The following is a 16,467-nucleotide window of genomic DNA, read 5'->3' as shown; positions in this document are numbered from 1 at the left end:
AACCATAAAGCATCTAGTTGCGTCGTACTGCTGAAGATGGAAGGACGTGATAAGCTCAGTTAAATTACAGTAGAAAATATCGAGCAGAAATAGCAATTACATTCCTGGCTTGTGGACATCTGGCAACCAAAGTGGGACAGAAGCGGAATGGGTCTTAGGCTGTACACCTTTTTCCTCAACACCATGTAGCTGTTAAGAGTGTAACATTCCGAGCGTTCGCATCGTTCACTTCCTAACTAGGCACGCCCCTTAACCAGTGCATTGGCAGTGCGTCTCCCTTGTTGACAACAGCGATTGCCAATGTGGGGAATACAGGGTGTCCGAAAGTCTTTCCCTGATTACATAATTTTATAACTCAGGCTAGAAGTAAGATGCAAATATGAAACTTGTGTCGAATTGTTTACAACTATCAAAGTTTTTTCTGTTTTAGATTCGCAGTAGGTAAGTAGTGGATGAGGTGCAGTGCTCAAGAAGCCATGTTAACCAGTCAGGAGAAGGCACAGTGTGACCTGTGGTACCATGAGACACGATCACCAACCACAGTGCAGAGACACTTCCTGACATTTGGAAGGAATCCACCTGATGTCAAGAGCATTAAAGCCTGGTATGAGAGGTTCAAGAACACAGGATCGGTTGCTGACCTTCCGAGGTCTGGTCGACCAAGAACCTCAGCAGACAGGATGGAAGCTGTAAGGCAATCTTTTTTGTGAAATCCGAAGAAATCAGTGCGCAGGGCCTCACGTGAATTACAGATGCCAAAAAGCTCTCTCCATGACATTTTACACGAAACGCTTATTGTTTCGTGCATAAAAAGTGCAAATCGTTCAGGCCTTGTTGCCCAATGACAATACACGTCGCTGATTTTGCGGTCGAAATGCTATCACGTATTGAGGACGATGATGGTTAGCTCAGACGAACTGCCTTTCCGACGAAGCGACCTTTTTTGTCAGTGGAGTAGTGAATCGTCATAATGTGCGCATTTGGGGTTCACAACCCCCTGGCGAAGTCATGGAGTGCACCAGAGGCAGTCCAAAGGTGAATGTTTGGTGCGCGCTATTGCACGATCGAATTATCGGGCCATTCTTCTTCGCTGAGCCTGCAGTGTATCTGGAGATGTTGCAACGGTATGTCGTTCCTCAGCTGCTTCAGTACCACCCCGATGTCTTGTTTCAGCAAGACGGTGCACCGCCTCATTGGGGTTTGGACACCCGTGCCTATTTCGATATGACCTATCCTGGGCGATGGATTGGTCGTGATGGGCCAACGGTTTGGCCTCCACGCTCTCCTTAAATAACCCCATTAGACCTTTTTTATGCGGTTATGTCAAGGATAAGGTCTACCGAACACGTGTACCAGATCTTGAAACCCTGCGGCAACGGATAACCATAGTCGTTGAATCGATCCCTCCAGTGATGTTGGCTAATGTGTGGACGGAAATTGAATATCGCCTAGATGTGCTACGTGCTACCAAGGGTGCTCATGTGGAAGTTTACTGATGTGGGAAAAAAACTTTGATAGTTTGTAAACAAACAATTAGACACCAGTTTCATATTTGTATATTACTTCTAGCCTGAGTTATCAATTTATGTAATCAGGGAATGACTTTTCGGACACCCTTTGATATCTGTACTGTGAGCGGTACAGCCACAAAAATTGGAACATACCAGGAATTACCAAAGGGACACTACAAGAGCGACTCAATTGCAGAAAATTTGGAGCTATTAACCAAACATAGTTAGCTAACCTTCAAAATGGAGCACGCTATGTGTAAAGAATCGACATCAAAATCGACAGCGAGTTAGACGGAAGCGAGACGAATGGGTTGGTTCAGATGAAGACTCCAGCACAACGGACTCCTCTGACACTAATGCGAGCGACGAGGCAAACGAAGACTCACATGTACAACATAAATGTGGCATTAAATGATGAAACAGTAACATACACACAAACTGTTGTAGAGCCCTATTAACCTTTTAAGAAGGATAGTTCGTAGCCGGTAATTCAACTACTTCTACATAGAAAAACTGGCACACAGTCATCGCTCTCGCAGAAGTTTTTTACCAGCAGTGCGCGATCCTTCGCGGAAACAGTCATATCGGACGTCTCGGAGGCAAACTCAGGAACAGGCGTGTGACGCAGTTAGGCTGTACAAACTCTAAGCTTACAGCGCCATCTATTAGTCGAACTTTTGTTAACTTTCTATGTTCCCTGACGTTTCCTCCTGCATCAATAATATGCTGATCAGATTTTACGCCATTCTGAGCAGTGGTTCTCTTTCTACAGGGATTCAAACCTGGAACTTTAATTCTGGACAACCTGTGTTTAAATGAACTAAATGAGGAAATGTCAGTTAAATTCAAGGATGTTTCCAAAGAAATAATGATACAAACACTAGTGACGCGTAGATGACCAGAAGAGACATCATAGGAAAGAGAATTAAGGATTTGAAACAAACACAATAAGATTACAATAACGCACGTAAGAGAAACATGATTTAAGATCCTTAAACTATGATATAAATTATGGAATGAGATTCAAATGGGAATCAGAGGTTGTAACGAAATATGTACGCACTATCTAAGCAGAGCTGGTAAGTAACTTCGAATATGACTTACACGCAAGCTGGAATAGGTTAGGTGTACGAGATCATGGGTCACGTAAATAGGAAAGGAGACACGCTACTCCTTAACTATGAAGAAGAATGACTGACGTCGTGACATCAAGAGGAAGATGAAAGAGACGATTTATACAGAAAAGGAGAGTGACATCATGCGTCTCGATGATGCATACAAACAGCGATCCGACTAGCTGTCCGCCAACACCCATTGCGAGACTGTCACCTCAGTATAACAGTAGACATTGCAGTTCAAGGCACACTGCTCTTTCTGCTGCATTAACCGCCACCAGGTGACACGGAGGCAGCACTACATGACACAGCTACTTCTCAGTTACAAATTACCTCCAATAAAAGAATGTTAATATCTCTTTCCCAGCGCTGTTATGCAACAGAAAGACAGGTTCCGTACTTTCTTGTCAAGTCATGCTACGGGAGAGGTGTCATATTACGTAAGCGCTGCAATGCCACTTCTTCAATAGTCAATGTCGCAGCTTAGCGTCTTCACGTTTGAAGTTTTCTCACTTTCGTTTAACTTTTGACTCAAAGCGGCAGGGATCGTAAAAGTTAACCTAGTAATAAGATTTTTTTATGAAAAATTGTTATGTAATAATTACAAATGATAAGCGCTAATATTATGCAGAAGATGGAGAAAAACCAGCACGAGATGAGGCCACATAATGGGTTGGGGACTTCCAATTCAGCAAAGTTTTCGAAATTAGATCGGATTGTGGTGATACTGCCATAAAACGACAGTCAATCTGTGATAAGTTCTTGGATGTATGTCCTTTTAAACTAATTTGTGTTAATCGGTAACTATCAAGCACACCTGCGAATAAAATTACATGAAGACAACGGTTTCACCTGAACAGGGATAACAAGCGACAGATTCTACACCGATGAGTCAAAACATTATGACCACCTCTCTAATAGCGTGTTGTTCCAATTTTCAGACACAGTACAACAGAGATTCTGATTGACATGGATTTTACAAGTTCTTGACATGATTCCAGAAGTATGTGGCACCAGATAGCTACGCACAGTTCAAGCAGTTCCCGAAAATTAGGGATAGTCGTTTGGGGACACATTGCTGGCGTCCGATACGTGTTCTAATGGGTACAGATCAGGCACATTTGCTGGCCAAGACATTAATGAAATCACTGTAATCCCCCTCAAACCACTAAAGCGTGATTCTGAGCTTACTACGCGGACAGGTGTCCTGCTAGAGAATTTCGTCGCCGTAGGGGGAAATTTGAAGCATGAAGCGATGGCGGAGGTCCGCAGTAATGTTCACGTAGTTTACTGCAGCCATAATTCCTTCGATTACCACTACAGATCCAATGAAGTCCAACTAAATATGACCCACAGCATAATTCTGGCATCACCGGCCCGCATCTGTGGCGCGGTCCATGTTTCGTGCAGCTATTCGCCTGGATGTCGACATGTAAAGACCGAGCCATCGATCTGATGTAACAAGAAATGCGATTTATTCGATAGCTGACACTTTTCTATCGATCCAAGGTAAAGCCGCGTGGGATAGCCGCGCGATCTGAGGCGCCTTGTCACGGTCCGCGCAGCTTCCTCCGTCGGAGGTTCGAGTCCTCCCTCGGGCATGGGTGTGTGTGTGTGTTGTCATTAGCGTAAGTTAGGTTAAGTAGTGTGTAACTCTAGGGACCGATGAACTCAGCAGTTTGGTCCCATACGAATTTGCCACAAATTTCCAAATTTTTTCCATGGTGAAAACTTAGTGACGCAGTGCTCACTGCAGTCATAACTAACGATGTCGTTGCGTCAACATGGGGACACTGTAATGTGGAGATCCATGTTTAACAATGGCCTTTGAACGGTGTGCTGTCCCTGTACCAGCATTGTATTCTTTATTTAGTTAACAACCAAATTCGCCAATTAGCCTTACAATTGAGGTGTTATTTTATTTTCGCTAGCAGTTTCAACAATTCATTGTGCCATCTTCAGGTCCTATATGCACCTCTCAAAAATAATCAATGTTGAGATACTAACGCCATATGTTTCTGAAGGTCGTGAATTCGTAGCTCAAGTGGTTCCTTCGAAGACTTGAATGCAACTCAAGTCTTAGAAGGAAGCACCTCACCTTTATGGCAACCTCTGCTTAACGCTGTCTACTAAAAAGAGCTAAAGGTTCACTTTTTGTTTTAATTATGTGGTCTGTGAACCATTTACTGTTTCCCCACTGCCCACTATCTAACGGTGAACCATGCCCAGCGTATAACTGATGCCACGCAACTGGTTCTTTTCTGTATCGATCACGGATTCGATACTGTGTCTGTCCAAAGGCATGGGCGGAGTAACTAGAACGGACACGTACCCAACAAGAACAAGATTCAAATCTTTGATCGTGTATTCAGATTTTCGGTGGTTTCCCTATACTTATCAAAATGAGTTGCTGGAGGGTTAGTTTGAATAGGACATTAACATTACCTGTCCGTCTCTTATCTTTCTTCTACGAACCGACTTCCATGACACCTGTTTCTGCGCCTGAGTTTGAGAAGTGCGCATTTTGTAAGATAATACGGAGGAACAAAGTTCAGCGACGCCTCGTTGTTTTTCTGTGAATTCGTTCGTCCTCACCTTGCTCTTGCCTTGTAAATACCGCTTACGAAAATGCGCATCGCAGTCTTTACGAAACCGTGCTGCGGCGTCACAGCGGTTTTCTTTCGCCAGGCAAAGGGCTGTAACTGGTGACAATCTATGGGCGTCAGGCGGGAAGATATATGCGCCCTTGAGAGGTCCCTGAGCGTCAGTGCGAGATGGATGGTACTGTTAGCCATTGTTTATAGCCTCTGTCTCTTCTACTTGTAGCCAGCTCAGGTATATGTGTGCAACACTTGAATCGAAATTGCGGTCCAGACTTTTTTGTCACGTTGCATCCTTCCCGAAAATCATACTTCAAAAGTCCAGCGTAAAGTTACCCTGGAAAAGAGAGATTTGTAACAGGCCAAGAAATTCATGTTTATTGTCTCCCCTCTATTTAAATCCTATTATAGGAGAAAATAACGTGTAAATACCATAAAAATCGAACCATTAGTACTTCTGATACGTTAGTTTTCGATACTATAGGTAGAAAACTTCATTTAGTACTTTTCATTTCATAAATAAATCTATAACGGCACGAAAGACTATTTGTGAAAACTACTGTTACAGAATTACTTGTAAACGGAGCTTCCTCTCCCAAGAGAACGAAAGAATTATGATTTTTTAAATGTGATTAACTAAATTTAAGGTGTCTCTTATTCATCTCTTAGAGATGAATAGGTTACCCCTTCGAGTGAGTTTGTTCCTTTATTTTTACATCGGCTGCGTTTAACATTGAAAAAAATATTCTATTATCGTGTTATTAGTGTGCGGGTGTATGTGTGTGTGTGTGTGTGTGTGTGTGTGTGTTTATATATTGAGTGCATTCCTGTTGAGATGCCAACAAATTTTCACTTATTCACGTACCCGCACATAAGCAACTTGAATCGGGGACTTTATCAGTTTTGAAGACCTGAGAGATTAACAGTCTAGGTCATTCGTCTTAATAGATAAGGGGTGGGTATTACGGTAGCCCTCAGCTATACGTAATTTTCTGAAATTTAGAAATTTGCTTCTCCCATCCTTCATTTTTGTTCAACTTGACGAAAAAAGTTTGTGAAAAATTTAATCTCAATCCAAAAATTCTAGATGACCCTCAAACGCCTTGAGGTTGAAATGTAGCAACCGCAACACCTATTTCCGTTAAAATGCGTTGTATTCTTCCTTATCTTCACTGTATAATTATCTTCCACAAGAGACCATTCAGGCAAACCCAGCAACTGTTTGAAGTCATTCTGACTCATAATACTGAAAAGTTAATTCCAGTAATTCAAAAAATGCGAGAAATTTAAGAAATATGAAAATCTGTTTTCGATTATGTACAGATGTTCAATTTGAGAAACTGTTACAACAATCATTTTACAGCAGTCGTTGTAACATAATCAGAAGATAATTTGACTGAAGGGTCACTGAACCAGTCTACAACAAAAATTAGTTAAACAAATTGGTTCTCAGTTTCGTCTTTTGTTAGAATTTTATTTTAGCCCTGAATTTTTTTAGATCATTTACAGCAATTATCACCTCAGGTTTCTGTATTGCGGTTGTGTAACAGTCGTTATCTTTCCATGTTGAAGGATCTTTGTGGAGGAAATCGGTACAAACAGCTTTCGTCAAAGGTGTTACAAAAGATAAGTCATTGTTTGTAAAAGAAGACAGTCCATATTTGTGTGTAATTTATCTTTTTACGACTTTTCTTCTTCCTCTTCTGTTTTCAAGATAACTTGAGCACTATTTCCCATTATCTTTGTTGGAACATTTTCATGATAAAGGCACAATTTCTGCAGCTAAGTACCAGAGAGGATTTCAAAATTTTTTCGTTGAAGTCTTACTGGCTACTGCATGAATATCTTAATTTATCAGTTCCGTCGTCAGCGCGAAGTCATAACGAGGTGCCTTAATGGCATATGTTGACCGAAACCAGGCTCTGACGTACATGCATGTAAGAAAAATATATTCTTCTTAATGAGTAGTTCTCAGTTTAAGATAAGTGAAAACTGATCTCGAAACATGCATAACTTGAATGAATATGTTGCCTTTGCCCTCAACCTAGAACGAGCTAGAACTCCCGAGATGCGAAAAGGTATTTCTTTCTTTGGAATGCCGCCAAGGAAGATAATCGTTAACTCCGGTAGTTCTTGGTAATCATCTCGTAGTAGTTTCTACTTAGAGAACTGATACTCGAGAAATCCGTGGTACTAACTTTCTATGCAGAAACAAACTGCGAGATGATTACCGCGAATGACAGAGATATAAGATATACAGGGTAGGTAGGAAATAAAATACCATTCGTGGACCAAAAAAACACCAAAAATTCATGCTGTGTCTAATTTGGAGCAAGCGGCAGTATCGTCAGCGTCTCTTAACCAGGAGATGCGGTTGTATATCTGCTCCACAAACTCACAATTCCTGGTTTCGGTACCACTGGCAAAAGCTAGGAAACTTAAAGCAAGCAAAAATAACTCGTACAAGTATAGACAGAAATACCTCATGTGGACGATCCATCCACTCCAAAGTGAATGGGAAATTGGACTTTTAAAAGAGAGCAAGTCTGAGTGCTATGGTAAACTTCCACAGAAAGCACGCACTTATATGGGCGTTTGCAACATTAAGGTACACTTACGACCTGAAAACTACACAATCTCAAAACACAAATCACCGATCAGAAAATCCAAATTCTCGCCCAGCAAGAAACACGTTTCACAGATTCAGAAACGATACGCTAGAATAATTACGAAATTTTCAAGAGTGGAACAAATAAGAAAACTGACAAAGGAGCAGCACTATTTGGCATGGCCTCCATTGGAGACAAAGAAGTTTTGGGTTAAGTAAAAGATTTGAAACCCATCAACAACTGACTTATGACATTAAGAATCTAAGACACAACCAAAAACTCTGCACGGAACGTCTGCTTTCCGAACCTAGCTTGTAAATTATTAACCGACGAATGGTGACAATAAAAAAGTGCCCGAAAAAATGAAATATTCTGGTAAGTACTTCAAATAGAGATTGCCAAATTTCAAAAGATGGTGTAAAAATTCTGCTCTGTGATTTTAACGCTCAAATTGCCAGGGAACGCAAGTACAAGAGGACAGTTGTATACAACCGTGAACTCAAGTTCACCAAATAGAATGGCACACGACTCGTTGAGTTATGTCAACTCATAAGCCTAAAAATTGTGTCAACCTCACTGTCGAATAATCCCAAAAAACTAAAAGACGTGGCCATAACCCATTCCTCATTTAGGAGGATATCAGACTGACTACGTGGCAATATAGTACGACTACAAAAGAGAAATTCACGATGTACAAATACGCAGAGGGGCAAACATCGTTTCGGATCATTATTTAACTAGAATCAAAATTAAATTTGCAACGAGAAGAAAACTCAATAGGAGAACAGTGGTGATCCCAAAATTTGATCTACACAAAGTGAAAGACTCTAAAGTAACAGTGGTAGGGGAAGAACAACTTGCAGATGATTGGGAGAAAATTCAAAATAAAGTCACTAAAACAGCGAAATATCGGATCCCTCTCCACAAGAAACCAAAGTGCCCTTGGTGGAATCGAGAATGTGAGAACCTACTAGAAGGAAGAAAAAGGCATTTCAAAATTGCGCAGTAAATCATAAGAAGCAGAAATGAAATTTCTCGAAGTTCGTACAAAAACATCCAAAGCCGGCCGGTGTGGCCGTGCGGTTAAAGGCGCTTCAGTCTGGAACCGCGTGACCGCTACGGTCGCAGGTTCGAATCCTGCCTCGGGCATGGATGTGTGTGATGTCCTTAGGTTAGTTAGGTTTAATTAGTTCTAAGTTCTAGGCGACTGATGACCTCGGAAGTTGAGTCGCATAGTGCTCAGAGCCAAGAACATCCAAGGTTTTAAAACAAAATAAACTAAAATATATCAATGACCATCTGGTGCCAACTTTAAGACATTTTCTAAAATTAGAACTGAATTCTGCAAGATATTTGCGAACCTAATCAAAGGGTACTCAGCACAGAAAGTATGCTTTCGGAAACTAGCTTGTAAATTATCCTAGGACTAGGTATGTATTTTTCGCAGCTTTTAAACTGTCCGGTACACAAAGACAGATTCCTAAAATACGTCCATATATCACAACAGAAAGACCAGCATCATCAACACTAAGAAGTTTATTCAGACATCAAGAAACTTAAAAACAAGGAGGCATCAGGGGTAGCCGAACTCTTGAAAAATTTATGCCCAAACTCACTCAAAGGAATTACACAAGTTATCCGAAACATTTATCAAATCGAAAAATCCGAGGATCACTGGAAGATTGCTCCAGTCCGTAAAAAAGGCAACAAATCAGATGTAAACAACTACAGAGGAGCCTTACTCGTACCGGTAACCTACAAGATTCTGTGAGCTTTCCTCTTAAATAGAGCACAAAAGCAATTAGAACACATAGTAGCAGAATATTTAGGGTTCAGACTGGACAGTTCATACTCAGAACGATTTTTATCCTCAAAATCATATTCAAAATGCAAGTCCTCAGACAAAAACCTCTAGCATGCACATCAGTATATTTCCCAGTCCTCTCTTCTACTTCCTGAGAACCATTGTCTCTCAGGGATCGCATTCTGGTCTATGTTATCCGCCAGAGCATATTGAGGAAAGTGAGTTTTGAGGAGCAGTTCCAGCATACTATGTGCTGTCTCCGTATATTCCCCATCCTTCTTCCTCAACGTATCTCCTGGATTAGTTGGTTCTCTAGTGAGGGTTTTGTCAAGTTTGGTTTGAGCAGCAATGCCCTCCACTTCCTCACAGAATGCCTTCCAAAATGCCTACTTTGCTTGACTAATTGCAAGGTTGTAGTTGACAATGGCCTCAGGATCTTTTGCCTATTGTCCTTTACGTCTCACAAGGTTAAACAGTCTTTGTACCTGTTTTCTTTGCATTTCCAAGTTATTGTTCCACCAAGGCACTCTTCTATTTGTGCGCATCTTGGTGACTGAGCAGTTGTCCTGGTATGAGGTCACTATGGCAGAGGTTACAGCCTCTACTCCTTCCTCAAACTCTACAGGATTCCTTATCGACATTTAAATTTCCGATAAGCTTAGGTCAAGGTCCCTCCTATATATCTCCCAGTCTGGTTCCTGGGATTCTGTGGTCGGTCTGACTCCCATTTCAACCTTGAATTTAATATACATGTAGTCCAGTGAGGAGGGCTTTAACACGACATGCCATTGTTTGACATAGCTGCCCATCATCATTGAACCAAACGTTATGTCAATTACTTCTACCCTTTTGCTATTCCTGAATGTAGGTTCATCACCCCTATTCAGGAGCTCCAAGTTGTCAGACAAGAGAAATTCAGGAAGGTACTCACCTCTGCTGTTGGTGTCCTTGCTGCCCTACACTAGGTTGTGGGCATTGCATCACATCCAAGCAACAGTTGGTCACCTTGCTAATGACAAGCTTCTGTCCGTCTCCTCACCTCCAAAGGAGAAGGAAAGCTGTCTTCATACGGAAAGTATGATGAGGCCAAAACAGTTTCCCTCGTGATACCTTCCTCACGTTGCTGCATCCTGGTGGTCACCAGGTCCCTGGATCAGAAATCCGTCATTGGTATGAAAGAAATTTCATTTCTCACACAGATGCATGTTCTGGAGTTTCTTAGATTTCTAGCGTAAATCAGCTTATCTTCAGTGCCACCGAGGCCAATACACCCTCTTTACATAAGTAGGATTCTTGTATCTGGGCCATGTCCCCTTACTGTCTCCCCAGGCGACGGCTTAGAGCAGCAGTGGCCCCTTTACTGTCCTTCAGATTAATCTGTTACACCTCAAGTCTCTGTCTTGCTGCCTGATTACGCTGATGGCGACCTGCATCAATGCTAAAAACAATTTCAGGCCTTGCTCTCGCATCGCCTTCATCGACTTCTCTCTGACCTCCACTGCCAGGGTTCGTCCTCCCGATACAGCCTTCTGGTTGATTACTCTCCATTCCTCTGTCGAGACTTTTGGGTTATGGACCCCTATTTTCTCGAACAGAGTCGTCGGATAGACATCCTTTAGCATCTTTGGTACCCATATTGACACCTTTGCGCTCTTATGAAGCTCACCTGCCGTCTTGACAAGCAGCTTCTCACCCTCCAACGGGGATATCATGGCACCTTTTCCTTGAGCCATTCGACCATATGCACACCCTTGCAGACAAAAATGAGAGCACCGCGATCTAGATAGACCCTCCTGAAATTCGGTCCTGGATCAGCTCCCCCCCCCCCCCCCCCGCCCCACCTCCCCCTGCCAATCTTTTCAAAGAGGGCCGTTTGTATGAGATCCTCCTGCTGTGAGGTGATGCTTACCAGTGGATAGCATTCTTGGATAATTGCTATCTTAAAAACCGAGACTGCAGTACTATGGGTCTGTTTCCCTATTTCTTGTTTCGGCTTTTTCTGGGCTCTCTTATCCTGAGAGGAGGGAGTCTTAGATTCTCCGCTATCCTCTTGTTACCTGTCTTCGACGTTGTGGGGGTCTGCGTATCCACTTCAACCTGAGACAGTTTTTTCTTGGGAGTCTTGGGCTCAAGCGCTTTTAATTCCCTCTACTTTTGTTTGGGATGCCATTCTTTTCCTTCCTTTTGTTTCTGCTCCCTGAGAAGTTCCCTCCTCTGGGCCCCAGACATAGCTTTAATCTTGATCTGATCCAACATCTCAGTTACAGTTCCCACTCCTTGCTCGGGTATAGACCCTGATTCCTTAGTGGGAGGGCCTTCCATCGGTCCTGACGCCGGTGTTTGGGTGTCTGAGGTCTCAGTTTGCCCCTCAGTTTGCTTTAATTTATTTTCGTCAGTTGTGTCCATTTTGGCCCGACGAGGTTTGGGGATCTACACAGTCCACATTAAGGAAACCCTGAGCGGTGTAAGGCTACTTACTCAGGGAGGTCGGCCGATATCTCTGGGGCTCCGTTTGGGACACATCTTCCCATGTGCCATGCGCCCCTTGGCGTGGATCGCATCATACCCTGGGTTGTGGAAGAGAATTAGGTAAGGACTAGGAGTGGATAAGGAATACAGGACGTTGTGGGACACTCTTAGTCTGATCCATCAACTAAGACCTTTCTAGCAGTAGGTCCTCTACCTTCAGCATAGCCCTCAGCTTCACGCAGATACGCAAGCTTCTCCACCCGCATTGGCAGTGCTTCACCAAGTTCTGGAGAGGTCAGTCAAGCGTTAGATGTTCTGCCAAGCTGGTAAAGCCTTGTCGAGCAATACTATCAGTTAGACGAAGTCACTGATCTACGAGCTGTCATCTGCCCTCATAGATGTGAACTTCGGAATGATATAGCTGAGGCGAGGTTTCCTAGTCGGTGCCATCGCCTCTTATTCCAGTATGCCTTCAACAGTCATGGGTTCGAGTCGGGGCTTGTGCACGCCGCAGCCAGTTCTCGTGAGCCGCGAGCGGAACAAACCGGTCCAGCAGTGAGCTCGCTGCGCTGCAGAGCGAACAACGGTGTTGCTTATCAAGGCCGCCATGTAATGCTTTCTCAGCAATCTGTTGCCTTAGAGGACTCACTCGTTCAAGCAGGATACTCTCTTCTGTCCAAAAACTTTCTATGAATTTATTTTATTTGCAGTGTAGTACCTGATTTCGTATGTCTTTCGCTTTTAATGGTTGCAGAAATGGGGAATTACTCTGACTGTAGGATTTTGTGTCATCGCTTTTCTCAAATAACAATTATTATTCTCTTTCCAGAATGTGATTTTCACTCTGCAGTGAAGTGTGCGCTGATATGAAATTTCCTGCCATGTTAAAACTGTGTGACGGACCGAGACTCGAACTCAGACCTTTGCCTTTCGCGGCCAAGTGCTCTACCAAATGAGCTACCTACGTACGACTCACGACCAGTTCTCACAGCATTAATTTTGCCAGTATCTCGTGTCCAGCTTTCCAAACTTCACAGAAGCTTTTCTGTGTACCTTGCAGAACTAGCAGTCCTGGAAGAAAGGATGTTGCGGGCACATGGCTTAGCCATAGCCTGGGGGATGTTTCCAGAATGGAATTTTTACTCTGCAGCAGAGTGTGCGCTGATATGAAATTTCCTGGAAGATTAAAACTATGTGAAAGGTAAAGGTCACGAGTTCGAGTCACCGTCCTGCACACAGTTTAATCTGCCAGGAAGTTTCATATCAAAGCACGCTCCACTGCAGAGTGAAAACGTCATTCGGGAATCGTCCCCAAAGCTGTGGCTAAGCCATGTCCCCGCAATGCCCTTTCTTCCGGAAGTGCTAGTTGCGCAAGGTTCTCAGAAGAGCTTATACGGAGTTTAGAAGGTAGGTAACGAGGTACTGGCAGAATTGAAGCTGTGAGAACGGGTGGTGAGCCTTGCTTGGGAAGCTCAGATGGTAGAGAATTTACCTACGAAAGGCAAAGGTCCCGACTTCGAGTCTCGGTCCGGCATAGAGTTTCAATCTGCAGGAAGTTTCATTATTCTCTTTGATGAAATGAAAGCTACTCCTGCTAGAATGAGATTTTCACTCTGCTATATTATGTGAGACGTTAACGAGACATCAGACATGACGCAGGCATATGACAAAACGTTTTTCATAACAAAAAATACAGTGTGTGTTAAATCCTATGTCCTTCGATTGACAGTCTCTCCATTCACAACGATGCCAATAGCGGCTCTCTCATTGTCTTACAACACGCCTATCGTGTACGTATATGTTCCTCTCGCCATCTCTTCCCCACATCCTGTATTATCTGTTTGGTGCATTTTACACTTTGTATGGGTCCACAACTTCCACCCTGCGAGGTGGCGCAAGGATTAGCTCAGTGGATTCTCATTCGAGAGGTCGACGGTTCAAACCCGCTTGCGGTCATCCTGATTTAGGTTTTCCCTGCTTCCCCTAAATCAAGCAGATGCCTAGATGGTTCCCAATCCGAGCTTGTGCGTTGTCTCTTATGACCTAGTTGTTGACGGGACGCTAAACACTAATCTCCTACTTTCCTCCACAACTTCTCTTGTAGACTGCTCATTCATGTGACATGATGACTTTCATGGATGCAGCTGTCCTAAAATATGGCAAAGCATTTCCAGGCGCTTCTCTCCCCACTTTCCTACTTCCCTTTATCTGGTAACCTTCATTTTGTACGGTGTCCGTTCAATTAATTTTAAACATAATTATACAGCACCGTGTTTCAAAAGCTTTCTGCGTCTCCTTTTAGGATTTTCCGTAAGTTCCAAGTTCCAGTCTCACGCAGTCCTGCCCTCCAGACGTACACTTCTTTATGTTTTTCCTTGATTCTACAGAGATAAATACCTTTTCCCCAAAGTGTCTAACAAAATTCAGTCAGTTTTCTTTCCTAACTGCAATACAGCTTTGCCTTTACCGGTAGAAAACACTAAATCGTTATATGTAAGAATTACGTTGAACGAAATAAAATGAAGATAATTACTAATACATCTGATGAACGCTAAACTAAATTGTGAGAATCTTAGCTTTATGGCCTACAAATGTGCTTCAATAATCATAGGGTTGCTCTTATTTTTAAGCTTTCTAAGAGTTTCTCTCTCAACGACCTGTTGTGCTCACATCAATAACAACGACATGTGCAAAATTTTAGCTCATTCAGACAACTACAAGATTAGCCTCATCGACCATGAAGTCGTACGTCCATCCTTCTGATTGGAGGTTTCGAATTTTTGCAGTTCCTCATTAGGATTATTATTAGCGAAATCTCCCAATAAATGGAAGACGTTAAGCAAAAAACTCAATCATCTTTTCTTTACGTTCTTCTTGTTGTTCCAGGAGGTTTTCACTCTTTCCGAGAAGACTTGTTTACGTATTTCCGACCATTTTGGTCTGTATTATTTTTGTTTAGGTTGCTCTGATACCACTTCGCATTTGTTCACTTGTCTCTGATGGTGTCTCTAAGATTTCGGTTGGTTTTATGTACGTGGTTTCGACGTCCTTTCGAATTTGGTTCAATCAAGGTGTTGACTCCTTAATTAGTTACGTAGTCTGTTTTCCTTTTTGGTAATAGCGTTTCTGGTAATCTGTTCATGTGACGAAGGAATTTCATACGCCATTGGTTATTGTGAGTTTCGATGTTTGACGACTTTTCTGTTGTTTTGATTGATTGCAGCCGGTAATCGTCTTGGATATGCCTTGTCCCTAGTGTTCATTATCTCTTCTTTCTTGATTTCTTCAAGTTCGCGTTTTGTGTTAAGCGTCTTTGTTTCCCATTCGTAGATGACTGTTGGTTTTATGACTGTGTTGTTGTACCAAATTTTGTCTGTCTAGAGATGGACTTTTTGTTGCAGTGGTTTTGGACTAATCCTAATGCTTTTAGACTTTTTAACCCATTTTACGATGACATTTTAGCATGGCATGTCGCTTCTATGAATTCTCCGAGGTATTTAATGCTCGGAATCTTGTTGATTTCACCGTATTTTGTTTTCACACTCTTGTTTTCTTTACTTGAACATAGGAATTTAGTTTTCTCAAATGAAATTTGTAACCCTACTTCTGCACATTCTTTGAGTATCTCGAGCTGTTTGACGGCTGTCTCTTCGTCCTCTGTAGGTATTGCCAGGTAGCCCACAAACGCGAGGTATGGAATGTAGAAGCTGTTTTTGGGAAAGTCCAGTAGGATAAGCTTCCAAAACCCACGTATCTTGAGTTCTTTCTCCCATTCTTTCATAACTTTATCTAGGACGACACTGAACCAAATATGAGACAATCCCTCTCCTTGACTCACACCCGTTTCAGTGTCAAAGTGTTCTGAGATTTTCTCCATAAATTTTCCGTTAGATTACGTGCCAGTTATCGTTTATTTTATGTGATCTCATGTTTTGGGATCTACTCCCCTCTCTTCTAATATTTGGAATTGTGATGGCCTGTCTATCGATTCGTACGACTTTTTGAAATATACTGATGTGCATGCTAGAGGTTTTTGTCTGAGGACTTGCAAAGGGTGGTGGGAACATTCCAACTGTTCAAGTCATCTGGGCTAGATGGAATCTTTCCAGCTATTCTGCAACAGGCAGGAGACAATCTTATAAGACTCTATGCAGGTTATTCAGAGTTAGCCCAGCAACAGGAAACATTCTCAATGCCTGGGAGGTTGCCTTTATTCCAAAGCCATTGAGAATTGTTCATACCAAGGCCAAGGATGTCAGACCAATCAGTCTGTCCTCGTTCATTCTTAAGACACTGGAAAACTGGTTAATTTACATGCAGGGGAGAGGAGGCTAGCTAGGGCTCCTCTACATTCAAACG

This window comes from Schistocerca americana, chromosome 5 (genome assembly GCF_021461395.2).
Source record: "Schistocerca americana isolate TAMUIC-IGC-003095 chromosome 5, iqSchAmer2.1, whole genome shotgun sequence".
NCBI lineage: Eukaryota > Metazoa > Arthropoda > Insecta > Orthoptera > Acrididae > Schistocerca > Schistocerca americana.
Note: the sequence above shows the minus strand (reverse complement) of the source record.